This window comes from Rutilus rutilus (assembly GCF_951802725.1).
Source record: "Rutilus rutilus genome assembly, chromosome: 17".
Classification (NCBI taxonomy): Eukaryota; Metazoa; Chordata; class Actinopteri; order Cypriniformes; family Leuciscidae; genus Rutilus; species Rutilus rutilus.
This window is the reverse complement of record NC_140230.1, coordinates 27715892-27727849: the sequence shown is the minus strand read 5'-3', so window position 1 is coordinate 27727849 and position 11958 is coordinate 27715892. Positions and strand designations below refer to the sequence as shown.

The window sequence follows — 11958 nt, the reverse complement described above, 5'->3', positions numbered from 1 at the left end:
TACACAGAGACCGTTTTCAAAAACGTCCACTTTGAAACCCGTTTTCAAAAGTTTGCGTTTTCAGCCACCCAAAACGGCGTTGTCGTGTAAACGAACGGCCAAAACGCATAAAAAGTTTTACGTTTATTGTTTACACAGAGACCGTTTTCAAAAACGTCCACTTTGAAACCCGTTTTCAAAAGTTTGCGTTTTCAGCCACCCAAAACGCCGTTGTCGTGTAAACGAACGGCCAAAACGCATTAAAAGTTTTACGTTTTTAGCTAAAAACGGTGTCGTGTAAACAACCCCTTAGCAAACAAGAAACATTATAGCAACATTGAGCTATATGCATGGCTATCATCCAAACTTTACAAATATCTTACAAATTAGGGCTCTCAGACTCTCAGTGATAACGTTTCTTTCTAACTTAGCAGTAGTAAATGTTAGTTATAACTAATCTGAAAAGGCCTTAATTTAAAACCATGTGGATTGAATGTAGCTGAATGTATGCAATTTGAAATCTGTCATCTTTTGAATGGTCACCAATGGAGAAAGATGCAGCCAAATTGTGTACATAACATCTACAAGCTAACTTGTCAAACTTTGACCCTTTCCTGTATATCCTAAATATTCCCTAAGTTAAATTGTAAGAACAAAAAAGAAGCTGAATGCTCGAATGAAGGCTAACCCTTCTCATGTACTTAACATTTATCAACGCATACGCTTAAACAGCTTCTACAGTAATTCATAAACACAGCAGCTAAGCATTAACATTCTGCTGCAGCCATGTACCAGACGAAATTGCTATGACAGAAAAAGCTATAACTATACCCCATTCAAATTGCACGTTGACTTTCCCTGCTCACAACAGATATCATCCGACAGTGAAGATAATCACTCTGAGAGGGAAGCATAGTGAGCATGTTGCTGTCTCTGAATGAACAGTGTGCCATGAAGTTCCTGTCTCATATTGATTAGCAGGTGAATGACTGATCCAGTACAAACCTATTATTTCCATTATTTGTATGTCAGTTCTCTTGCCATCAGAATCTATTGACATTTTATGAGCTTTAAGTGTGCGTGCGAAAGACAGACAGTGAAATAAATGGAGAGATTGTTTTTTAAATTGTACTGTTTAATCAAAGCCGGTAAATAAACAATATACGGGTTAGGGTTAGCCTAACCCTAACCCTCAACCTAAATATGAGCAGAGCAATACAACACGATACTGAACATTTTAAATATTATTCATTTTGGAAAGACAGCCTATGAATTTATGGTTATGCAAATGAAAACAATAACTCTGTTCTCTCTCAACAGGTGTTCTATAACGGCAGGCTACCCGCTGCATTCAAATGTCAGTTTATAATACCAGTTTTTGGTCAACACATACAGCAGGTTACAATCTTAAAAGAGAAATGTACACCAATTATGTCTTTCTAACAAACAAATTGCCTTATAAAGAAGGTTCATAAAAAGAATGTCACAATTACAGGGTTTTTTTATTTTTTCACAGATCACATATTTGCGCCCTAGAAAAATAAATATACACATGTATTTTGAGCACAGTGTAGCAAAAGATCAACATGAGCTGATATGAGAACTAGCATAAAACTGATTCTTGAGACAGGACAAAACAACATTTTGACAAATAAAATGAACATTTGTACCTTGCAATTAATGGTTTTAACACAAATATACCATTGCATTTATTGTGCTTATATATTTTTGTCACAACCTGGTTTGTCACAACCTGTTAACAATTGTTTCGATTATTTTCCCCATTTAAGTAAGTCATATTAGTAGCAACACAGACACACACACACATACACACACACGCAGGCACGCGCACACACACACACACACACACACACACACACACACACACACTATGTAGTATCAGTTCATTAATTCATTGAAATGAATGATAGATTGATAAATTTCTATAACATATTTCACATTAATTATTATTTGTATTTTTTTTACATCTTATGGTGTTTACCCAAATTGAATTATAGGTGGGCAAAAGCACAGCCAGTTTTGTCTCAGTACTCAAGAATCAGCGATAAATGACAGAAAAGAGATTTTAACGTTGGCATAGAAGCCCACAGCAACATTTACTCTATTTGGATTTTGTTCTTTGATTCGAGTCCACTTTGAAGAGGTAAGGAGCAATTAAATGCACATTACAGTACAAAGCTCTGATTAAAAGTAATTAAAAATAGACTCTTTTAATGAACACTCACACACACACTCACATTTCCATACAGGCATACACAGAAAAAAAAAAAACACACACAATCCGACAGAAATACAGATATAAATAAGAGGAGAGGAAGTGAGCGTAGGTGGACTACGTACAAACTCTTGTTTTGCCGGGAAATTGGAGTGGAAACAGAGATCTCTGAAAGAATAACAGAAAAAGGTTGAATGTCACAAAGCAGGTCAACAACCATTATGAAGGACAGAATGAAGGACAAAAACCGGTGGATGCACTGGCAAACTGCTTCACCCCCGGCATGATATCTCTAGCCAGTTAAAACATTAACTGGTGTGGAAGCAAATTGCACATTTTATTATTAATTTGTCCTGAGGTTTGGGGATGTAAATTATGATTAGTGGTCAGACCTAAAGTTTTAATTAAGTGCAAGCCTAAGTTTGGAACAGAAGTGGTTCATTAATCATCCAACTAGGCAATCCATAAAAGGCCATAGCTCATCACTTTCATTCTAAATTATCTATATTCAGAGTGCAAACAAGAAACCTTTAAGTAAATGAAAGTTATGGAGGCATTATTCCCTGTCACTGGATGTTGGGTAGTATCACATGCTTGTTATCCAACATCAAACGTAAGCTTTCAACTTTTATGGTAGCTACAAAAACCTTTCTTTCTATCTATCTATCTATCTATCTATCTATCTATCTATCTATCTATCTATCTATCTATCTATCTATCTATCTATCTATCTATCTATCTATCTATCTATCTATCTATCTATCTATCTATCTATCTATCTATCTCTCTCTCTCTCTCTCTCTCTCTCTCTCTCTCTATCTACACTCTGCTGGATGTTTCTAAAATGTATTTTATGATTTAAGAGGAAAAAAAGAATTGTCATTGGGATTAGAAAAATAAACAAACATTTATTTATTTAAAAAAAAAGTTACAGCTGATATTCAGTAAAACAGCACTCTTGCTTTGTGTGATATTTCTTTTTTTTTTCTTTTTTATTCCACATAACTGTTTGTGTTTTGTTACTGCCACATTTGGTGATTTGATATGTTGTTTTAAAAACAGCCAGATACGTGTGACTAAGCATCTCGTATGAATTCCAGTAATATTGAGAACAACAAAATAAATGTCAACTGATGATTCTGCCAAAGAGGTTTTTAATGTGTGTGTGAATCAGGAAAAAAATAACAAGGCGAGGCAGAGAGAGAAATGACAGATGAGCATTATGTGAACGTCTCACAAAAAGGTCTCAGAAACGTCCATCAGTCCTGATGTCATTGTCGCCACTGTGTGGGAATCTTGGCTGAGACGATGAGAGACAGAGGGGGAGTGAACAAGCCAGTAAGTGAGGGGAATGGTAAAGGAGTAAAGGGATGAAAGGATGGAGAACTGAGAAAGAAAGAACACCTGCTTTGAAGTGACAGAGATCAGAGAGCAACCTCCACCCAGGCTGTCTCTCTGGCCAAGAAGCTCGCTCTGCTGGGTACGTCCACATCAAAGACAGCTTCACAGCCACCGCGGGGAGGATCTCCCCCTGCCACCGAGCTCACAAGTCTCACTCTTCCTCTGTGCCAACTGTGCCACTATACCCATTATACCAGCATCGTACTCTGAGTGAAAATAACATGAGAGGGGAGCTAGAGAGCATCTAAAGCAACTCGCAGGCTTACGAGACAGAGTTGAAGTGATGAGGAATCTTCTAAACATAAGCACATAAATGGCAAAACAGAGCAATAGCTGAAGACTAGGGTATATGGGGCAAAAGCTCCGGGTAAACGGGCCCGTCTGTCGCTGTGCACTGCAAAACTGTCCTATTCCATGAGGTCACCGCGTGCAATGAGAAAAGATTGAATTTGAGGTCATTTGAGCACCATCATTTTGAAATGTTGCATAAGAAATACATAATGAGAGAAAATACTCAAAGGTGTCATATGATGCTATTCTAAAAATGAACCATTTTGTTAATTGGGTGTAATAGAACAGGTTAAGTTAGGGATAATGTACATCCAGCCGGTTGTTATCTCAGAATAAACCCCTGATGGGGTGATGAGGACGCGAAGAGGAGGGGTCTTGCATCAGCCTGAAGTGGGTTTATTCTGAGATAACAACCGACTGGATGTACATTATCCCGCTTATTACAAGGCTACTTGCCACGCAAGTAAATAGTTAGACACAAAATATTGATCTGAGTCTAAATATTTGATTAGCTCTTTAAACGCAAAGCTTCTGCAGAGAGAGCAGTTGCTAGCGGCGGCAAGTTCAAACTAGACGGACATTTAAGGGATACAGTCATAACACTTATTACACAGAATTTGCCACATAAATAATTATGGGGATAAGAGATATTGATTTCAGATTAAACTGTTTTAAGATTTACCGTACCTAAATACAAAAAATAGTCTACTCTATTCCCAGTCTGTCTGAAAAGTGCTCAATTTCTACAAAGCCCCTTCTTACAAAAAGCTCAGAGTGAGAAGGAAAACATTTAAAAAAGCATCATATGACCCCTTTAAAGGGATCATTCCCCAAAAAATGTGTAGTCTGTCATCCTTTACTTTATCATATCGTTCCAAACCTGTATGACTTTATTCTATGGATCTCAAAAGAAGATATCAAAATAATAGAAAATATGCAACTAAAACTGCTGCCAAAGAAAGATGCAGAATACATGTAATTGTTTTATCTAATTGGAAAGGAATATATTTCTTGCAAAGGATGTTTAATTTGGCACACACTGACACACAATCACAACTGAGATTAAAGGCACACTATGTAATTTTTTCCCAACAGAGGTTCTTTATGTATGAAGTCATGAGTATGTGGGGTAATTCAGCGCTGTTTTATCATATTAGATACAGTACATTTGAGTGTGTTGAAAGTTTTTATAATGCTACTCTGTGCGTTCGCTCGGCGGCTACTATGTGAGACACTTGTTGCACACCGCAGTGAGCTAGATCAATATTAGGCATGGTAAATTTGGTACTCGCGTTAAATCAAGAAAACGAGATTTAAACAAAAAGACTAACTGTGTTGAGCTGTATAACAATGATTCGTTTTCTGTCGATGAATGTATCCAAACAGTTGCTCACCAGTCACATAACACATAATAAATTAAAGCGTCTTTGGTGTTTCCATGGTTTAAAAAAAAAAAAAAAAAGGAAATCGAGGGTAACGTGTGTTTGACGTGTCCTGGTTAAAACGGCTTATTTCTCTGGATTTAAACATTCTTAGAAACATTTGGGATAATGTAAGTACACAAATCAACTAAATATATAACATTGTTCTAGTGGTTTTTGGATATTTTAATCCAAAAAACCTTACATATTGTGCCTTTAATTCGGGAAATACCTGCATTTACATTTTAGTTCTAAGATGTTGGCAGTACTGCACTAAAATCAGAATATTACAGGAGTTCTTATATAAATACTTAGTCATGAGGTTATGAAATCTCAAAAGTGATTAAGAAGTGATCAAATTGGCTCAACATTTGCTGATGTGGTTATTTCGAATAAGTGTGCACTTAAATGTTATTTAAGAAGAATCTTGCTAAGCTAAGTATTTGCTTATGACACATTTTTATATATCAAAATTATGCCAGGCTAGGGACAAAATATATTGCCTTTATATTTGCATGATTTAAATTTTAAAAATCCATTACAGACTGAAGAAGTCTGGCAAAATTGCATCGTGCAAAAAGTGCAAAGTGCATATGAATTACAGGTAAACACGAGCAAAGCAAACGTTTCAGCACATTGCAACTTCAGTGCTTCAGTGGAGCAAATGATAATTAAAACATTGGAAAATACCTTCTAAACGTCCACCAATACTGTTTAAAAAGCATCTCAGAATGCATCTCAAGAAGTTGTTTGAGAGAAGACTCAAGTGGCTAAAAGCTACAATATAAACGACATTAAAAAAAGATGTGGAGGGATATCAGGAAATGTTGCATGCCATTCCCAAATGTGTTATCAGTGTGAAAACGAAAGCTGAACGTATCAGAACATATGCACTAACCACAAGTCTGCGGCTACAACATGATCATGTTTTAAAAGGAATTCAAGCAACAGATGAAAACAGCTGTTGGGAATGTCAAAATCTTCATATGACAGATTAAACTCCAGACCTGGATAAGAAGGGTTTTCTGCTCTTTTTTCCCCAATCCAAGAGTTCTAAGATTTAGTAGTCAGACGCTATTCTGGGCAAATCAATGTGGACAGATGGGCCCCTGCACTCCAAAAGCATCCGTCTCGCCCCATTTCCAGTCCGCGTCCAGATGCCTTCTCCCGATAGCACATATCAATCAAAGCCAAGCACTCTTCACAGCCAAAGTATTGATTGTCAGAGAGGGAATTAAATGGTACCTCAGCACCTCCACAGACGCAGAGCGAGTGCTCTGTATGAGTTGAAGGCAGAGAGCTGTTTGGAACTTCACGTTCTAGTCCAGCTGCCCGCATACAATGCAACACACTTTTGGACACACTATATAACAGTCTACTCACTAAGTGCATAAGCTTTTACACCTCCAACAGTGAATAGACAAGCTATCTGAGAGTCAGTCAACCATCCTTCTGTCAACCTGCCCACTTGCCCCCACCCCCCACATCCTTAGACGCAGAATGTGAGTCATGTTGTAGGGTTAGATGGGGCAAGATGACTCTCCATCCACCCATTAACCTCCCTCTTTACACATGGATGTCACTAAATCTCATTTAAGCACATTCTTAATTTTGATATTTCATCAACATTAACCTGTTAACCTTTGCCAGTGCGCCGGCGCACTGAAGCGTTTTTTTTTTGTTTAAATAGTTCAAAGTTACTAACAGATTTAATGTTATTACCTTGACAAACTATACATCATTAAAAATATATAAGACTCAAGTTTCAGTATTTGACCACTATTGACAGCATTTATTTGAAATACTAGAAATCTTTTGTAACATTTTAAATGTGTTTACAGTCACTTTTGATCTATTTATTGTGTCCTCTGTGAACAAAAGTGTTTAATTTTCTTACTTACCCTAAACTTTTGAATGGTAGTGTATCACGGTATCCACAAAAAATATTAAGCACCAAAAACTGCTTTCAACATTGATAATTATGTTTCTTGAGCACCAGCATATTAGAATGATTTTTGAAGTATGATGTGAGACTAATAAGAACCATAATAAAACCGTTAATTAATGTTTAAGCACCAATAACAATTGATTATAATTGAGCAGCAAATCAGCATATTAGAATGATTTCTGAAGGATCATGTGACACTGAAGACTGGAGTAATGATGCTGAAAATTCAGTTTTGCCATCACAGAAATAAATTACATTTTAAAATATATTAAAATAGACAGTTAAACAGTTTAAACTGTACAGTATATATATTGAAGATTGGGATAATTTATTATATTAAAATTGCAATGTACATTGTTCTAAAGGGGGCATCTTAGTTATATTTTCAATGGACTGACAACACTATATTCTTTTAAAATCGTTCCCTGCTTGCAGTCCCCCCAGCGGCATGTATTCGATGACTCCGTGCTGATCATTTGGCTGTAATGGCATTCTAAGTCTTTTTAATGTGGTGTCTAGCACATTAGGGTGACCAATCAGCTTTAGGTAATCTCAGCTCTTCCTGGAGACACCAGCCAGCAGCTGAAGCTAGGAGGGGGCTGTCTCATTGTGACACCTGGAAAAGCATATCCCCCAAAAAACCAAACAAATATGAGACACGTGTGATTTCTGTCATCCTCCATTTCAGGGAGATGTCCTCTATCTCTCTGTTTCCTTCTATAAGCTACTAACATTTAGGTTTGGGACTCTGCAAACTTATAATACCTCCGCCGCACATCTGTTTCTCACATGGGAGCTTCAGCGCCTGTCTCTCACTCGAAGAGTTTGTCGGTAATCCCCATGAGTAAAGTTCAGAGTGAGCTGACAGCACTAAAAAATAGATAAATAAGGATTTTCATTTTTCACCCTGTAATGGAAAAATGCACATAACATTTCTCACTCAGCATTTATCCTAATAGCGGCTGCAAATCCATATCCCCTAATTTCACAAAATCACTTCAGTGCAGAGAAACAAGCGTTTCTTTGCAGGTAGGAAACACAGTTTGTTAAACCTTTTCTTACTCTTACTCTCTTACTCTTGTTTCCCGTCTTGCTTTCTTTCCACTCATGCCAGAGAAATCGATATAAAAACATTTTAAATATACTTTACATAACAGGTTTTTTTCATAAACTTTTTTTTCTGGAAAATAACTGTCAAATTTCACTCACTGATCTCTTGCTGATTCTAAAGTAAGAGAGGCGACAAAAGGTATAAGTAGAGCAAATTTAACCAAACAGAGCGACAACAAACCTCAGTCACAAGTGAACTCATAAACTTCTATCAGTCAGTGGAGAAAGTGAGTAATGTCTTGCATTAAGTTTGTTGTTTATTCTTGGCCGGAAGCAGTGAAATAACCCTATTAAATCCAGTAGTCGCCCTGCCATTAATCTCAATGCAGCTGACTAGTTCCTCAAAGCTAATGGGGTTTAGAATTTGCATCAGGCAAGTTTACCCACAAAGCTTTGCCTAAGAGGATTTTAGTCCATACAGAGGGCTTATTGTCACACTTGTTCATGGACGTGGATTAAATATACTAGGACTAGTGCGCTATGTTAACTCCAAGTGCGGATGCACAAGCAGTCTTTCATTTCTGACGACTGCTACTGGCTATAGCAAGTAGAAAATGACCTTCACTAATGAATGTGCTGGTGGTTGTGGGGCGGTTAAAGGTCAGGGGCCGGTTGCAATGAACCCCTTAAGCTAAGAAAATCTTATTTTAAAACTGTAGGTGAAATTATCACTATGGGTTTTCTTAAGTTAAGGAGTTTGTTGCAACCGACTGCAGGCTAATCGAGTTGCTGAGTTCTCTATTGCCATTCTACCCTCGAGGAAAACATGTAACCCCAAGCTGTTCTGATGGTACCTTCCTTCAGCAAGTGTACTAGGTTGCTTTGGACAAAATAAACAACAACAAAAAATGTACTTTATGGTAACACTTTATTTTACATGTACTTACCATAGTAATAACAGTAAATTATGCATAATTACATGCAACTAACCCTCAACCAAACCCTAACCCTATAGTAAGTATATGTAGTTCATTGATATTACATAAATATATAATTATACTGTTACAATGCCTTATAATAATTGCAATAACTGGGTAATAACTAGGTACTAACAATGAACCTACCCCTAAACCTACTGTAACTTAACCCATTGTAGTTACCTAATATTACCCAGTACTTTTAGGTAAGTACACTGTAAGTACACGCACATACTGTAAAATGTTAAAAATACGCAACAAAATGACTAAAACTTTAATTGGTATAATATAAATATAAAATAACATGCCTCAAATAAAATAATAGCATCATGTACTTGCATGCATTAATTTATTAAAGCAATTCTGCAACACTGCAAAAACCTTGTGCTAATTTGCAAAGTGCAATTCTCAATCTTGCGTGTCAGTTTCAAGTTTTTTTTTTCATTTGACAGTAGTCATAATAAAGTATTTAACTTCTTAAACATCTCTAATGCATTTATTACTATATTAAATATTATAACTAATACTCTAATAACTAATATTAAATGCATTAATGAACAGTGTATATAATATGATTGATGACATGACAACATGTATGGAAATATGTTAAGTCAGATGTTCACTGTTAGAGGCTCTGATGTTTAGTACTCTAGGCACCCTTAAATATTCTCTCGCTCTCTCTGTGCCTCTCTCGGATTTCTTTCTTTTCATCTTTGCAGTGTCTCATCACGGTGAATACCAGCTCAGTGTTGTCAACTTAGCTTTTTCATTTGAATAAGCCTCTTTCTGCAGGAACCTGTCTGCTCTGTTTCACTGAGGCTAAATCAGCTTTAGCAGCTAAATATAAAAATGTTTCCTGAGCATTAATTCTTTAATATTTATCAGCGAAAAAAGGTGCTTGAAATTCTGCTTCAGTCCCGCTAGCAGTTCAGAGAGAATGACAAGCTGCACATAAGCTCCGATGCCTCGGTTGATCCTAAAAACTCAAACTGGAGATGTGTGTAGCATGACTTGTGCTGGTACACTTCAATGTTATTATTAAAAAAAGAAATTCAAACTCTCCAAAAAAAAAAATATATATATATCCTAAACTCTCCTAAAAATACAATGAAGAAAGAAGAAGGAAAAAAACTAACCAAGAAGGGGAAAAATATAACATTACCAAAAACTAGCTGAGAGCAACTTGTTCAATGTCAGATAAAAAAAAGAAAAAGAAAAAGAAAATACTGAACAAGAAGTGAAACCACAGGCAACTTTGAGGTTAAACTAGCTACACACTGAATGATGTTTTCCACTATAATGGTTCAGAGGGATCTGAAAAACTTAACATATATATTTCCAGGCCTTGAAATGAACTTTGTTGCTAACCAGCCTGTGGCTAGTGGTTTTCCTAGTAGTTACTAGCCACTCAGCATTTTCACTGGCCACAATTTTGACATCGACACCATGGGGGAAAACTGCCATATAGATATTTTTAACATTATCTCATAATTTGGAAGCAGGTATATTAGGCTGCTGTCACTTTAAGACCTGACACACGGATCCATTATACTGTTACACATGCATTTTCTTTCTTAATCTCAAATGTTTACGTTCACTTAAAACATAACTGACGGTGAATACTCACCAAGACCGGCTTTTTTGACATTATATTGTGTGTATTTGACTGTTTAAGCGCAATAAGCAGTGGAAAAGAACTCAATTGAGAACTGAGAGGTGGCTTTATGTGCACACACTTTGGGTGTGCACTCATTCCAACAAAATCTGTTGGAATGAATACAATTATGCGCAATACGCGCAATCCCATGCCAAAATTCAAGCCCTGTAACACCAACCGTATTCATCCGGAGCAAATGAGGGGAGGAAGTTTTGTGTGTCAACTCGTTGTCGGAGAGATGAGAGAGCGAGAAAGCGCAGCTGGTATCATTCAGCGGAAAATGAGTATTGGACTTGGAAGCGTTATCGATAGCCCATGTATCGACATGTATCGAAAAATCTATATTTTTGACAACACTACATTGCACACAGTTTATTATTTCAGATGCCTTTTCAAAAGACTATTGAAAAATGTATATATTATATATACAATTCAACCCGCCAAAGCGGCAAGTATCTGATTTACACGCCACTGCTGAAATTCACACGCATTTGGCTTTTATATATATATATATATATATATAAAAATTACCCGCTTGGAAAGCTTCACCACTACCTCCTATAATACCTTCTTCCTCTGAAACAGTCAACAATAGCAAAGGCAACACACTAAGCCAGGAGCAACAGTGATGGAAGAGAGACATTAAAGGCTTCTAAGGATAAGCAGAGGTAAATTCTGCCCTCCTCCCCCTGCCCTTCCCAGCATGCCTGTGGTGGGTGGGTTGGGTCTGTTATGTCCCTTCTTTCTGTGACAGTGCCTGGCAGCACGGTTTGACTGCAGCCCACGCTGCTGCTTCAGTGGAGGGTATGGTGTCTGCCCACACAGGTGCAGGTCTGCCCACTAATCCTGCGCTCAGCGGTCAGTCTCAGACATGATAAGGGTCAAACAGAGACTTGGCCCGGCCGTGCAGTTCTGTGCCGGGGAGAAACGGGGAAGTGTGCTGGCTTTGCGCCCTTTCTGCCACATTCAAAAAGAGGCAGGCAACGTGAGGTTGGACA

General features: G+C 37.3%; 1 protein-coding gene across 1 annotated transcript in view; it reads right to left on the bottom strand.

Moving 5' to 3' along the window:
* Positions 1-1102: 1102 nt before the first annotated feature.
* The window catches only part of tsnare1 (T-SNARE Domain Containing 1), a 156024-nt gene continuing 145168 nt past the window's right edge, over positions 1103-11958 (bottom strand). Inside the window, exon 12 of the mRNA XM_084384969.1 lies at positions 1103-2383. The gene's annotated coding sequence lies outside the window, so the exon portion shown is untranslated. The remainder of the gene's footprint in view (positions 2384-11958) is intronic.